The sequence below is a fragment of the Vigna umbellata genome, chromosome 11, assembly GCF_029865625.1.
Source record: "Vigna umbellata cultivar VRB3 chromosome 11, Vumbellata_1.0, whole genome shotgun sequence".
Classification (NCBI taxonomy): domain Eukaryota; kingdom Viridiplantae; phylum Streptophyta; class Magnoliopsida; order Fabales; family Fabaceae; genus Vigna; species Vigna umbellata.
The window spans coordinates 12,816,059-12,829,752 of NC_142175.1; the positions used below are offsets into that span (position 1 = coordinate 12,816,059).

The window sequence follows — 13,694 nt, forward strand, 5'->3', positions numbered from 1 at the left end:
TGTATATATTTAACGTTTGGCTTTTGATAGCTGATTTCATCTAAGACTGCACTGTTTAATTATGTAAATGTGATTAATTCTAATTTATGGTAATTACTATATTTTGGGATGTTACAGTTAGCAAAAATAGAAAAATACTAGACGTTTTAGCACATTTCACTAATTAATTTTAGCACAATAAACTAAGTGAAGTGAAGAAAATAGTGACTGATCAACGAGAAATTATAGTTTCCTTAAAGACAAGAATCAAAGTGTACTAAAGTTTGAAAGTGGGACTAAACCTAAAATTGCATGATAGTTGAGGGATTAAAAACATATTTGACCCTTATTAATAAAATGAAATATATCCTTTTATAGAAACAATTTTTAATATTTTTTTCTTTTATATTGGTTGATTTTTCTCTCATTTTCTTATCTTAAATGTACCAAATCTTCAAATAAATATAATTATAATATTATATATCGAAAAACATTATTCAGTATTTTTAATTTTTCATACTAAAAAATGCGTGAAGATGAACTAACATAACCTTGAGACTTTACAAACCCTAATACGCGCCTTTGGCTGGAATAGAAAGAACGCCTTCGACATCAATAATAGATTTACAATTGAGTGCCTTCGACATCGACAATGGATTCATGGTTTAGCACGGCGGCAAACTTCACCGTCTACGGGCTCACCGTATCAAGCTGCCCTTACACCAAACACTGCATATTTCCATGTCATTTACTTTTATTCTCAAAATTAACACCTCAATTGACTTCATTGTACCACATCACCAATAAGTGTACAAGTCATTCAGTTGTTGCTGAAGGACAAGTTTGTCGTTAGCCTTTTTAACGCCATTAGCAAAAAGGACTAACGTGAACAATTTTTTACAATATAGAACGTTAATGAACTTTTGAAAAAAAAAGACAACTTTGAACTTACATTACAAAACGAAGAACCAAAATAGATATTAAACCTTATTTATAGAATTATTTGAAGCTCTTTTGAACCTCTTATGTGTGTATATATATATATGTGTGTGTATCTATACATATATATATATATATATATATATATATATATATATATATGCATATATGCATATATGTATACATGCACACACACACACACCTATTTTCCCATTTGTGGGGATATCACAGCATAATTCTGAGTCTTCAATAGTCTTATGTAACAAGTCTCGATCCCCACCGGTGGTTTCCATCACCAAGGGCATCCCAACCTTACAGTATAGCTCAACATTTCTTGCGTATGAGAATGTATTAAAAAATAGCTCCAATACTATTACAATCTTCGTAAAACATTCCCAATCATAGATCACAAAAACAAAAGATCAATTTTGTCTATACCAATAAAATCAGGTCATGTTTCTGGAATTTAGATCCATAACGTGTAATGGTCACCGAGATGAATGTGTATATATAACCGTCAAGTGTGGATTTGTGCACCCAAAAAAACGGTTTTATTTTAAGATAATTCAGAAGAAAAATTCATAAAAGAAATATGAACTTGAAACATCATGTTTTCTTAGAGTAAGATTTCATAATTTACTTGATAAATAGTACAACAGAAATTCCTTGTCTCACCCAAAGAAGTCAATACAAGAATCTCAAGACATGATTTAGCTCAGTAAAGACAGTATCTTTAGAGATAGTTTACATTATTAATAAATTAAAAAAAATAATTTTTTTATTTTTGGTAGGGGTGACAGAAGTAAGTTACATGAAAAATAAGGTTGAAGTCACTAGTAAAAAAGATACTTTTAAACACGCCCAATACGCTTTGGTTTTAGAAAAACCGAAGCATATTAGAACGCGGTGGCGTTTTTGTAATTAACGGGAACTTATATGCTTCTGTTACTGGGGAACTGGTGCCTAAAAGACTTACTACCTCGGTTGTCTTAGCAACCCGAGGCATAAAACTCTCTACAACTCAACCACTCTCTGCAAGTCGGACTGGCTAGCTTTTCGTGAAGGAGATACCACCTCGGCTCGACACAGAACCGCTGCCTAAACATGCTATAACGTCAGTTATATCAACTAATTGAAGCGTAAATGTCTGTGTGTTCAGACTTTTTATCTGACAAATGTCTATGTCAATGCATTCTGTCCACATAGACTACTTTGGTTTTCCCTGAACCAGTGCCGAAACTCTCTACTACTTCTGTTTGAAAGCCAACCGAAGCATATAGCTTTATTTTGAAATTGATTTAAGCTGTTTAGGCTTCGGTTATTCATGAAACCGAGGCAGTATTGCTTTACTTTCTTCTACTGCACCGTAAAAAAGAGGGGTTTACAGTTCTTCTTCAACACCAATTTGCTGCAACTAGGTGGGCCTCCACCACCAAACGCGAAGTGCTCCTGAGGCTTTCTCCATTTCTGTCGAGCAACGGGTCTCCGTTTTGATTTCTCTCGTGGGTTGGCCATTGTTGTCGTCTCCATGTGTCCACCATCGTGTCGTCGTGCCTCCGTTGTCTCTGGCGAAGCGCTGTCCAAGTCGGGTCGCTCTATTTCTTGCGCAAACTGTAGGAGTATTCTAATGAGTCGATATTTTCCTGACTTCACCTAGTTATTGTACCAGATTTAATTAGGGAATTATGCTTAATTGTCTAGTATTTCCCTATTTATGTTAATTGTGCTTAAATTGATCAGAAATTCTTATTTTAATTAATTTGAATTATCTGAGGCTAATTATTTGCAATATTAATTGCAGGGAAATTGTTGGATAATATTTTGGGCAGAGAAAGGCCACATCAATTATATTTTAAGCTAAAATGAGGACGAGGTGTGAAATTCAATTATGGGAGTGCACACGGAGTAGCTGATTTCCTTTAGGGCTTGGAGAAGTGGATTTCAAATGGTGTGTTTAGAGTAAGGGAGGTGCACAAGCAAAGCACACGACACACACCTTATCCAGCAAAGATGGAGGTGCACGAAGAGGCCAAAAATTATGGAAGACAACATGTTGTCCAGCAATTGGATGAAGTGTCACGGCCTGCTTGGTTTCAAATAAAAATTGAATGAAGTGTTGTTGGTTTTTGGCTAAGAAAAGCACACTCATTTGAAGATAAGCCACCACCAAGAAGATAACTTCACTTTCATTTTTGGAAAAGCACACGGTCCATAATTGGTAGAGCCCACACTTGGCACGTACAGTAGCTCACGGTCCAGCAAGCTTTGAGGACGCACAGCAGCAGCCACCCACGTTTTCAATGGAAGCACACAACAGCTTGGCATAGGGGCCCATGGACAACTTAACCCTCCCAGCTATCTTCACGCGGACAGTAGCAATACAAGGTGCAGCGGTCCAGCAACTTGGGGTTGAGTCCAGCAAAGGTGGGAGTGCACGGGAAGAGAAGGAAAAAGCAAAAACTCATCACGGCCCACACTTGGATCCATAGTCCAGCAGGAACGTGCACAAAAAGCAAGGGATCCAAAGAAAAAGGGTGTGGTGTCTCGGCCTGGAGCAGGAGGCAGCCGCCACCTTCATTTTGGTTTTGGCTTGAACATTTTTAGGGGGGGATTCATCTTCGAGGTCCAGCATGGAAGGAGGACAAGGAGCAGAGGGAAGCATGGTGATTGAGTAGAAGTGGTGCTGTTACGGGAGAAGGTGCAAGCGGTGTGCACGGCTTGGAAGAAATCCTCCACGCTTGCAGCTGCTGTTTTTAGAACGCGAATTTCATTTTTTTTCTTTCTTTGGAAGCAACGGTGCTAGAGGTGTGTGGTCCAGCCGCCACCTAAGTAGGAGAGCTTTTATTTTTGGCTTAAGGAAGGAGCGTTTTGGAGGTGAAGAAATGCTGAATCACTTGGGCTGGCAAGAGGACACGACCCAATGCAGGAGGAAGAAAAATTCATTTTTTCAGGCTGGAAGAGGAGGAGGGAGACACACGGAGATGGGAGTTTCTTCTTGGAGCATTTTTCAATTTGTAGAAAAAGTGTAGCATGCTGTTACAGGATTGTGGATGAAAAAGCTTGACTTTAATTTGCTAGGAGAAAATGTTGGAAGAAGTGGATGCACATGGACGGTGGGGGTTCTCGGTTACAGTAGCAAGAATTGAGTGTTTCTTTCTTTAAAGTAGTAGCTCAGCATGGAGAAGTGTAGCACGGTAATGCTCCACCAGCACATGGTGCTTCATCGAAAGAAGAAGTGGCCCACTTGGTGATATTAGTGTATGGTGCTTTCAATTCATTTAGTTGGTTTGCACGGTGATAAAAAAAATGTTGATTTTGATTCCAACAAATATACTTTCATTTTGCTTTTTAGAGAGTGGGATGGTGCTACTAGAAGGCACATTTATTTTCATTTTGCAATGAACATGTTTTTTATTACCTTTCTTTTAGATAATGCACATGTTATTTTGGTCTAGCAGCAGCTCTCTTTTATACATTTATTTTGCTTTTAAACATGATGAGAAACAGTGATTAGAAATGATAGCACATTACAATTAACAAGAGAATTTATTTTAGAAGCACATGTTTCGTTTCTTTTTGCTTTTAGATGAAGGGTGTGGATTTTCATTCCTTTTTGCTGGCAGAAGCGGTGATTCTAGAGAATGTACACACAGTGTCAATCCATTTTCTTCTTCTTTGAGGGAAAGCACGGCTATTTGTGCTTGAAAGAGAAAGTTGTTGCAATGTTCCATTCCTTTGTTAACCAGTGTTACTGTTTTATTTAAAGCGTTGCATATTTTTTTACTCTAGCTGCATTTCATTTTTTTAGCTCAAGCATTGCATTTTAATAGCTCTAATTGCGTTTGGATATTTATCTATTATATTGTTCAGTTTTACTTTTATCGTTCAGTTTCGAGCCTTTCTTTCCTGCATTTCAATTTCCACTTTTGGTTTAGAGACCGTTCGGTCTCAATGTTAAAACAGTTCGGTCTCTCTTTAGAGACCGTTCGGTATTCATGTTTTCCACATTTCTTTCCACATTTTTAATTATGTTTGGTTGTATTTAATGTCCAGTTTTAATTTAGTTCATTTGCAATCACAAAAAATTTTTCAAAACCCCCCACTTTGTGTTATACCTAAGTCTCGAACCACATTTGGTCCTTGAGAGACGACCTAGGAGTTACTTCCTAGCACTATACTGCATTTTTAATGCACATCAAATTTGATGGGCCGCGACAGCCGCATCATATTCTCTCCAAGCGCTGCTTCTGCCATCGTTCCCGCCACTCCACCGCCGCTCCACTGCCTTTGCTGTTGTCCTTTGCTGCCACGGTAAATTTTTAAGAGCCTTTACATTTTCCTTTGTCTGTGGTGATTGATATTGGTTTGAACGAAGAAAGGAATGTCTGCATGGTGCTTTTTGCTTGGATTCGTTATAAGATTCCCACTTTGAAACTGTTATTATCTACTCTATTAGGTAAAGAAGTTAATTTAAGAGGTTGGAACGAATAGGAAAGGAATTAGTGCGTGTATGTTCTAACAGTGTGTGTAACAAGAAAAGGTCCCAATTATGCACGAGTCAATTACAACAAAATCATGAGTGTAGCTTAGATTTTGCTTCCCGCACAGACCGAGGTTTGAGTTATCATGCGAAGACTTAGTTAGGTTTGGTTTCACAATTAGTGTTACGTTCTGAGGTTGTTGTATTTGCTTTACTAAACTTACATAATTGTCATCACCAAAATCTTTTCTAAAGTATTATTTTATATCTAAATCTGAAATTATATAGATTACTTAAAACTATCTATTCTAAACTTGGAAGAAGAAAAATAATTGGGCTTAATTGGATAGATTTTAAATTAGAAAAACTAACCTAAAAGGACATTATAATAAGAAGGGAATGAAAGTGATAGTAGTAATTTGTCTCGTGCAAGGAAGAAGAAAGGTTCACTTAATTTTCACCATATAAGTTAAATACCTTTGCATAGGCTTTTCTTTTTCTCAGAAATTATTGTAGAATGTCTTAAAAATTTAATTTCTTCTTTTTTCTTCTTAATCTTGTTACCTTTTATAATGAATCACATTTTAATTTTATTGGATTGAATAACTTGATAACGTAAATCTTTTTATCAAATTAAAACATAACTCAATCTATTAAAGGTTAAATGATAGATTCTTTATATTAAACCAAGATCTAACCTAACCTATTGATTGTGTTGAGTTTGGTTTGGATTCAACTCAATCCAATCTAATTTTATTCAAATTTTTATGGATTAGATATCAAACTCAAAATCTAACCTAACCAAAATTATTAAATAATATTAATAAAAAATAGTAATACAACTAACAATCTATTTACTCCACGATAGTATTAATTAAATGTATATTTTTGAAATAATAAATTTACTTATTTAATTCTTTAATTGAACAATAAAGCCCATTCTAAAAAATATTCTAAAAATCTATCAATTTCCTTTTTGAAATTACACATTTTTTAATAAAAACTAATATAATAATAATCTAATCTCAGATGTAACGGTATCAAAGAAAAGTTAGGTTGATTAAGTTTAATAAAAAAAACTAAAATGATAGGTATTTTCTAGTTATAAAGGTATTTAGATACTCATCTTTAATATTGGTAAGAACCTCAATGTTTCAACTTTCTTTGTTGTACACATGTATGCCAAAACAATTTTTTTTAATACTTCCCTTGCAACACATATGATGTTATCTGGGAGATCAACTGCTATAGCTAAAAAGCTTGCATGGGTTTCCCTTAAGGTTTGATATTTTAGTCCATACTTTGTTACATTTGGTTCCATTCAAATTATGTTACTTAACATTTTATAATTATGATGATATATTGTAGTGTAATAGACAAATGGGGTCATATGAATGTGGTTACTACGTCATGTTTTGGATGATGACCATTATTCGTGCATATTACACCAGTGGATGGGAAACGATAATACTTAGGTTTGAATTTTATTTTCTCTATAGTTTAGATTTCATATACACTAATTGAAATCATTGTGTTTTATGCAGAGATTTAATAGGACTGCTCCAATTCTAGAGAAGTCAGTTCAACTTGTGAGGAAAACACTGGCTAAATATGTAATTCATTTATATAATAGTATGTAGTAGATATTAGGATATAGTAAGTTATAAGTTTATGTTTCTAAGTTATTTTATGTTTTTCTACATTATTATTAGTTTAACTTTGTACATTGCATTGATTTATGCTTCAAACTTCATTTATGATTACATTGGATTAATTTATGCTTCTAAGAAGTTGAGTTATGATTCCATTCAATATATTTATGTTTTAATATAATTTTCATTCAAAATATACGTTTCTAGATTATTCTGGACTATTCTGGCAATAAAAATATATGCAGGTTTGTTTTTGTAGTTGGGAATGTTGTAGAAACAGACCTTATTTTAAAAAAAACAGACCTTATTTTCATATGAATGTGGTTACTACGTCATGTTTTGGATGATGACCATTATTTGTGCATATTACACCAGTGGATGGGAAACGATAATACTTAGGTTTGAATTTTATTTTCTCTATAGTTTAGATTTCATATACACTAATTGAAATCATTGTGTTTTATGCAGAGATTTAATAGGACTGCTCCAATTCTAGAGAAGTCAGTTCAACTTGTGAGGAAAACACTGGCTAAATATGTAATTCATTTATATAATAGTATGTAGTAGATATTAGGATATAGTAAGTTATAAGTTTATGTTTCTAAGTTATTTTATGTTTTTCTACATTATTATTAGTTTAACTTTGTACATTGCATTGATTTATGCTTCAAACTTCATTTATGATTACATTGGATTAATTTATGCTTCTAAGAAGTTGAGTTATGATTCCATTCAATATATTTATGTTTTAATATAATTTTCATTCAAAATATACGTTTCTAGATTATTCTGGACTATTCTGGCAATAAAAATATATGCAGGTTTGTTTTTGTAGTTGGGAATGTTGTAGAAACAGACCTTATTTTAAAAAAAACAGGGATATATGCATATGTTGAGGTCATAACCGAGGTAGAAAGGCCACTTATGGCCTCGGTTACGGTCACACCCGAAGCAGAAAGTCTTGCAGATGAGAAAAAAAAGGACTCTACTGCCTCGGTTGTAGCTTGAACCAAGGCAGTAGAGGGGGACATACTGCTTCGGTTAAGGCTGAACCGAGGCCAAATCCTCTCCTTTTATGCTTCGCTTCCCACCTGAGGCAAAAAGTATTTTGCCTCGCCTAGATATGTCTCAGTTTGGGAACCGCTGCCTATAGGCAAAAATAACCGCTGTCGTTTCCCTTGACTGTACTAGTGAGTTAACGGTGTAGAGAAATAGAAACCAAAAAAAAAACGAAGGAAAATAAGAGAGAAATAATAGAAGGGTACCACACAATTACACATGTAATCTAATTGCACTGTGTTTAGCAACTAACCCTAGTTCAGATAAAACTTATCCGAGTCAAATTACAACAAACAAAAACAAAAGGTTAAAATATATCTCATCCCGATTGTTTTAAACTGGAAAATCAGTAACTTAATAAAGCAATGCAAATTGCAAAAGTCCTCATATTGAATTACCATTAGTGGAATACCCGTGTTTTGGGATGAGGGTGCAGACTTTACTAAACAAGTTTCAACGGGCGTGGCATTGACACTACAGCGAAATAACACGATCTCTTCTTTTGCGAAACGAGACACTTGTTCTTACACTTATGCTATTGGTGATGAATGCGAGAGGATTTTGGTGTCTTTCAAACGAGTTGGGTGTAGTTTTCAGAAAAGATGTTGTCATTGAAGACGAAGAGTGAGAACCTGAGCTCAATTTGGGGTTATAGGGTTTTCGCTTTTCTCTACTCTTTCTGAGAAACGTTCCGGTTTAAGTTTTACAGAGTTTTTCTGAGTTTTTCTCATTCTAAAAAGTTAAGAATTTCTTTGTGAACCCTCTTGAGTGTTAAGAATGGCCATTTTATCATCACTAAAATAATTGTTCAATATATGTTCCAGAAAGTTTTTAGAATTTGGAAAACAATATTTTTAAAATAAGAATTTTGGAAAGTATAAAGTAACAATATTGTTGAATGTGATTTCAAAAATAAACCTTTTGAAAGGTTATAACATATAGTGTTTTCTAAATGATTTTTCTGAAATATTCTTTTATGAAATATGTTTGAAAAGGAGATTTTGAGAATATACAAAATATGTTTTAGAAAAAGTTTTTTGCGGTATTTTCTCTTTTCTTCTTTCTTTATGGCAGAATATTAATAATAAATAATAGGTTTAATGTATTCAGAGGTCTCTATTTCTGCGGATTCGTATCAATTGGGTCATCCTATTTCTGAAGTGCTCAATTGGGTCCCTAATTTGACAAAATTGAGTCAATAATACCCTTTCCGTTAAATGCAATGGACGTCGTTAACTTTTTAAACAAGTGGCATGCTAAGGCATCCTTTTATTTCCAGGTGGCATAATTTGAGCTTAATACGTGGATTTTATATCATTTTAAAGCATTCGTAAGAAGTTGGATTTATTTAATCCCTCAATCTGAAGGTCAAAATCCCTAAATTAAAAGGGTGTGTTAGGAGGTCGACCTTGTAGTTCTACGACGCGGGTGGGTGTAATGGTGTTGGAGCTTGTGCTTGTTCTTGTTCGAAGACAATGTCGAAGGAGCACTTTTGCTATTCATCGAGTTGCAGTGCTAGGCGGAAGGAAAATGGTACGTCTTCACCGATCTGCCACTGTGGTTAGAGATCTGTGGTGAGAACTGCCAAAACTATGAAGAGTCGGGGCAAGCAATTTTTGGGATGCTCCAAGTATAAGGTATGTTAGATTCAACCTAATTAAGTTGTGGTACTGTTTCTGAGAACAAGACATTGTTCAATTGGTGTGAAGACGGTGATACTCCCTAATTAAGTTGAATGTTGTCTTTATAGAACGGTGGTGAAGACGTTGGTTGAAACTTCTTCAAATGGTGCAATGATATTGGGTTTGACGAAAGGGATAACTACTTCAACAGTGAAGGAAACAAAGAAACTTTGGTGAACAGTGAAGACATGGATAGTACTAGGAAAATGATAGTGAATTTACAAAAATCAGTGTTCATTGTTCAAAAGTGGATGAAGGTGTTGATGTTGTTGGTTTCTATTTTATGTGTAATAGAGATAATTTTAGTTTCAATGTTGATGAGGAAGGGATGATTTCTTGTAACTTTGTTGTAGGTTGGTTCTGTTGTAATGAAATGAATGAAATGAAGAGTTGTTTCGTAATTAATGGAGTTGTGCTTATAGAATCTGATATGTGTTCATCAGTAAGCATGGGAGGATTGTAATTTGACTTGAATATAAAGAATTGGTTTACATAGAATTGAGTTACATAATTAGTATAGTAATGCACATAATCTGTTAAGGTAAGGAAGAAAACATTACAGTGTTCAGCTTGATACTCCTGTTTCATATAACTTATCAAACCTTAAGTGTACTCAGTCTTGTTTTATATAACTTGATATTTTATCCTTATCAAACCTTAAGTGGTATGAATCATTCCATAAAAGCAAAGATAACATTCCATAAAAGCAAATATAAACATCATAATTGGTTACAACACTAAGATAAACATCAGAATTGGTTAAAAAAAGATGTGCTGAAATTGTGACATCAGAATTGGGTCAACATCAGAATTGGTTCAACATCAGAAATGTTTACATCCTTAAAAGGTAAAAAAAGGATGTGCTGAAATTGTGACATCAGATTTGGTTCAACATCAGAATTGTTTACATCATTAAAAGGTAAATAAAAGATGTGCTGAAATTGTCACAAGTAAACATCATAATTAGTTACAGCATTGAGATATACATTAAAATTCCCTTCCTATGCTTCAGGCTCATTTGATGATGGTATGTTTGGTTCATTTGTTGGGTTGCCTTGTTGTGTTTGGTCAGGATTCACATCACGATCTTGGGTTGATTTCTGGCAAGAAGTTCTGTTGTGACCTAGCTCCCTACAAATGCCACATTTTTTATGTATACCACCATTCCTCATTCTTGTGTCGTCCCTGACTAACTCCCATTCCTGGAACCTTCTTTTCTTCTTCGGCCTCCCTGGCAATATTCTCTTTTCTGGAAGGAACACATCATTATATGGGGTAATCTTCCACATGTTCTCACCATTAATTGGATACACAATGGAAGAGTACATTTCTTCATATGTTGATTTCCTAAAACAAATAGGGATGAAGTCCTCTACATCTAAATTCAGAAACTTCATAGCAGCCAACGCATGACAACATGTAATGCCCGAGATAGCCAATTTCCTGCATGTGCATTCATATTTGTCTATATCAACTACAAACTTGTCCCCAGCTTGGGACACATGACGAACTTCAAACAACTTCAGTGCTGACTAACTGGAAAAACAAAATTAATATTCAGAAACTTCACATTTGTTTAAGTGTTGAACACATGATAAATGTTAATAAATTAAGCTTACCTAGGAATCCAAAATTTAGTTAGTTAGGACTCCTTATTAACTCTACTCTTGATTTTAGGACAAATCAACCTAGACAATGATTCACTTTTTGTTCGGTTTGTTGCCCATCTGTTCATCAAGTAAAGGCAGATCTCCTCCAACATGGTTATGATTGGCTTTGACCTTGAATGCATCAAAACACTATTGAATGCCTCTGACATGTTGTTTACCCAAGTATCACACTTAGAAGTGGTGGTAAACCTTGATCGTGACCAGTATCTACATTGCAAGAGATTATGAAATATTACTATCACATTCTGGCACTTGCACAAGTATGAATTGAATCACAAACACATTTATTGAAGAACATACCTAGGAGGAATTTTTAATAGGTATTTGAAAGCCTCAATGTTGACTTCCTTTAATTTTTTCATTTTGGTTTCCCAGGTGTGTGGATGGGTTGTTGTAGTTGCCTTCCACATCAACCGCTTTAGCTGCTTTCTAGGGAATTTTTTTCTGAAGTTTGCGTAAAGGTGCATAACACAAAAATTGTCAATGTTGTTAAAGGTCTGATATTAATAACAATGAAAATGAACGTACGTTTTTAGTAAAAAAGGGCATGTGAATAACCTTTTGTTGATGTGATATGAATGTCAATGATGCATGTATTGGCTCCCTACCAACGTCTTCAACCAGAAGTTCTAGAAACCATTTCCACGTGTCCTTGTTCTCTACTTCCACAATGGCATATGTTAGAGGTAGCATCTGTTCATTTGCGTCTCTTCCAACAGCAGTTAGAAATTCCCCACCATATTTACCTTTTAAAAAAGCACCATCCAGCCCTATAATTGGCCTGCAGGACACAAAACTGTCCTTGCAGGCCTTTAGACAAACATAGAACCTCTTGAAAATATGTCCACCAACATTCTCTTCCACTTGCACCTTCACTGTGGATCCAGGATTACGAGTTAGGAGCTCATTCGCATAATCATATATCCTTTTATATTGCTCTTTGAAAGACCCATCTACATGGTCTGAAGCAATGGCCTTTGCCCTATAAGCCATGGATCTAGATATACCTACATTCCACTTTCTACTTATCTTGTCACAAATTTCCACTCCCTTAATTAGCCATTTTGACTTTGGGATTTTCTCTCATAGTTTTCTCCAACCTCTTACTCAACCATTTTGAATTAAGTAATTTGACTTTGTGTTCTCTACTACAATTGTGGTTGTCAACAATAATCCTTAATTGTCACGTTCGTACTGCATTCATATAAGCACAGTATGCCATCCAGGGGAAGTTTCCTTTACCACCCATACATTTGACCCTAATTCTCTTCTTATCATTTTTAACATATGTTAGATTTCTTCCATTTTCTACTGCATACGTTTTGATGGCATCCAGAATATCTTGCTTGTCAGCAAAATAAGTCCCTAAATCCCACTTGTAATCCACCATTGTTTTAGGCATACTAAATGTTACAAACTTTCCATAATTGTCTTCATCATCATCTTCTCCATGACTTTCTCCTCCACTAAGCAATTCTTCTGATTCCCAATTATCACCGGACAAACCTCTATCATTGTCAGTATTTATACCATCATCAACATCACTATCGGACAAGTGAGTCCATGATGGTCCATCAACTTGCACATCAACTTTGATTTCACCAAACCAATTCTTAACTCCATGTCCTACCTCTTCTTGTATATCACAGTCAACTAGGTCTTCCATATAGTCATCATTAACATCCACATTGCAATCAACATTGGCATCCTCACAACTAGAACTTCAACTACGAACATCAACATCATCTTCTTCAGACTGACCCACATCACATTCAGCTTCAATTTCACCTTCTACAATATCATCTCCCTCACATCTTTGTTCTGAAACAAGAACTTCACATCTATTAACTACCACGTCATTCACCTCACCATGACCTTGTTGACACTCACCATCACCTTCCTCTTGACACTCACCATCACCTTGTTCACACTGATCATCACCTTCCTCTTAACACTCACCATCACCTTGTTCACACTCACCATCACCACTATCATGCATCACAGGTTGAACTTCTTCTTCACCTATATTATGAGGAACATTTTCTAACAAGTGCATGATCTCAGGTTCAGACACTGTGTGAGCAACAAATAGATGAACCTCACCATTTAGCTAGCTAAGTTAATCATGTGCATGGCTCCTCTATCATCACACAAAGGCTCACTACAAAAAAGAATGGCATTACCGAAGGCCAGAAGCCCTCGGAAACAGCCAAAAACCGTCGGTAAAAGGTAA

The 13,694-nt window shown here is 35.2% G+C and overlaps 1 pseudogene; it reads right to left on the minus strand.

The window, feature by feature from the left end:
* Nucleotides 1–10,792: 10,792 nt before the first annotated feature.
* LOC148191001 (uncharacterized) lies at nucleotides 10,793–13,127 on the minus strand (annotated as a pseudogene).
* Nucleotides 13,128–13,694: the final 567 nt, after the last annotated feature.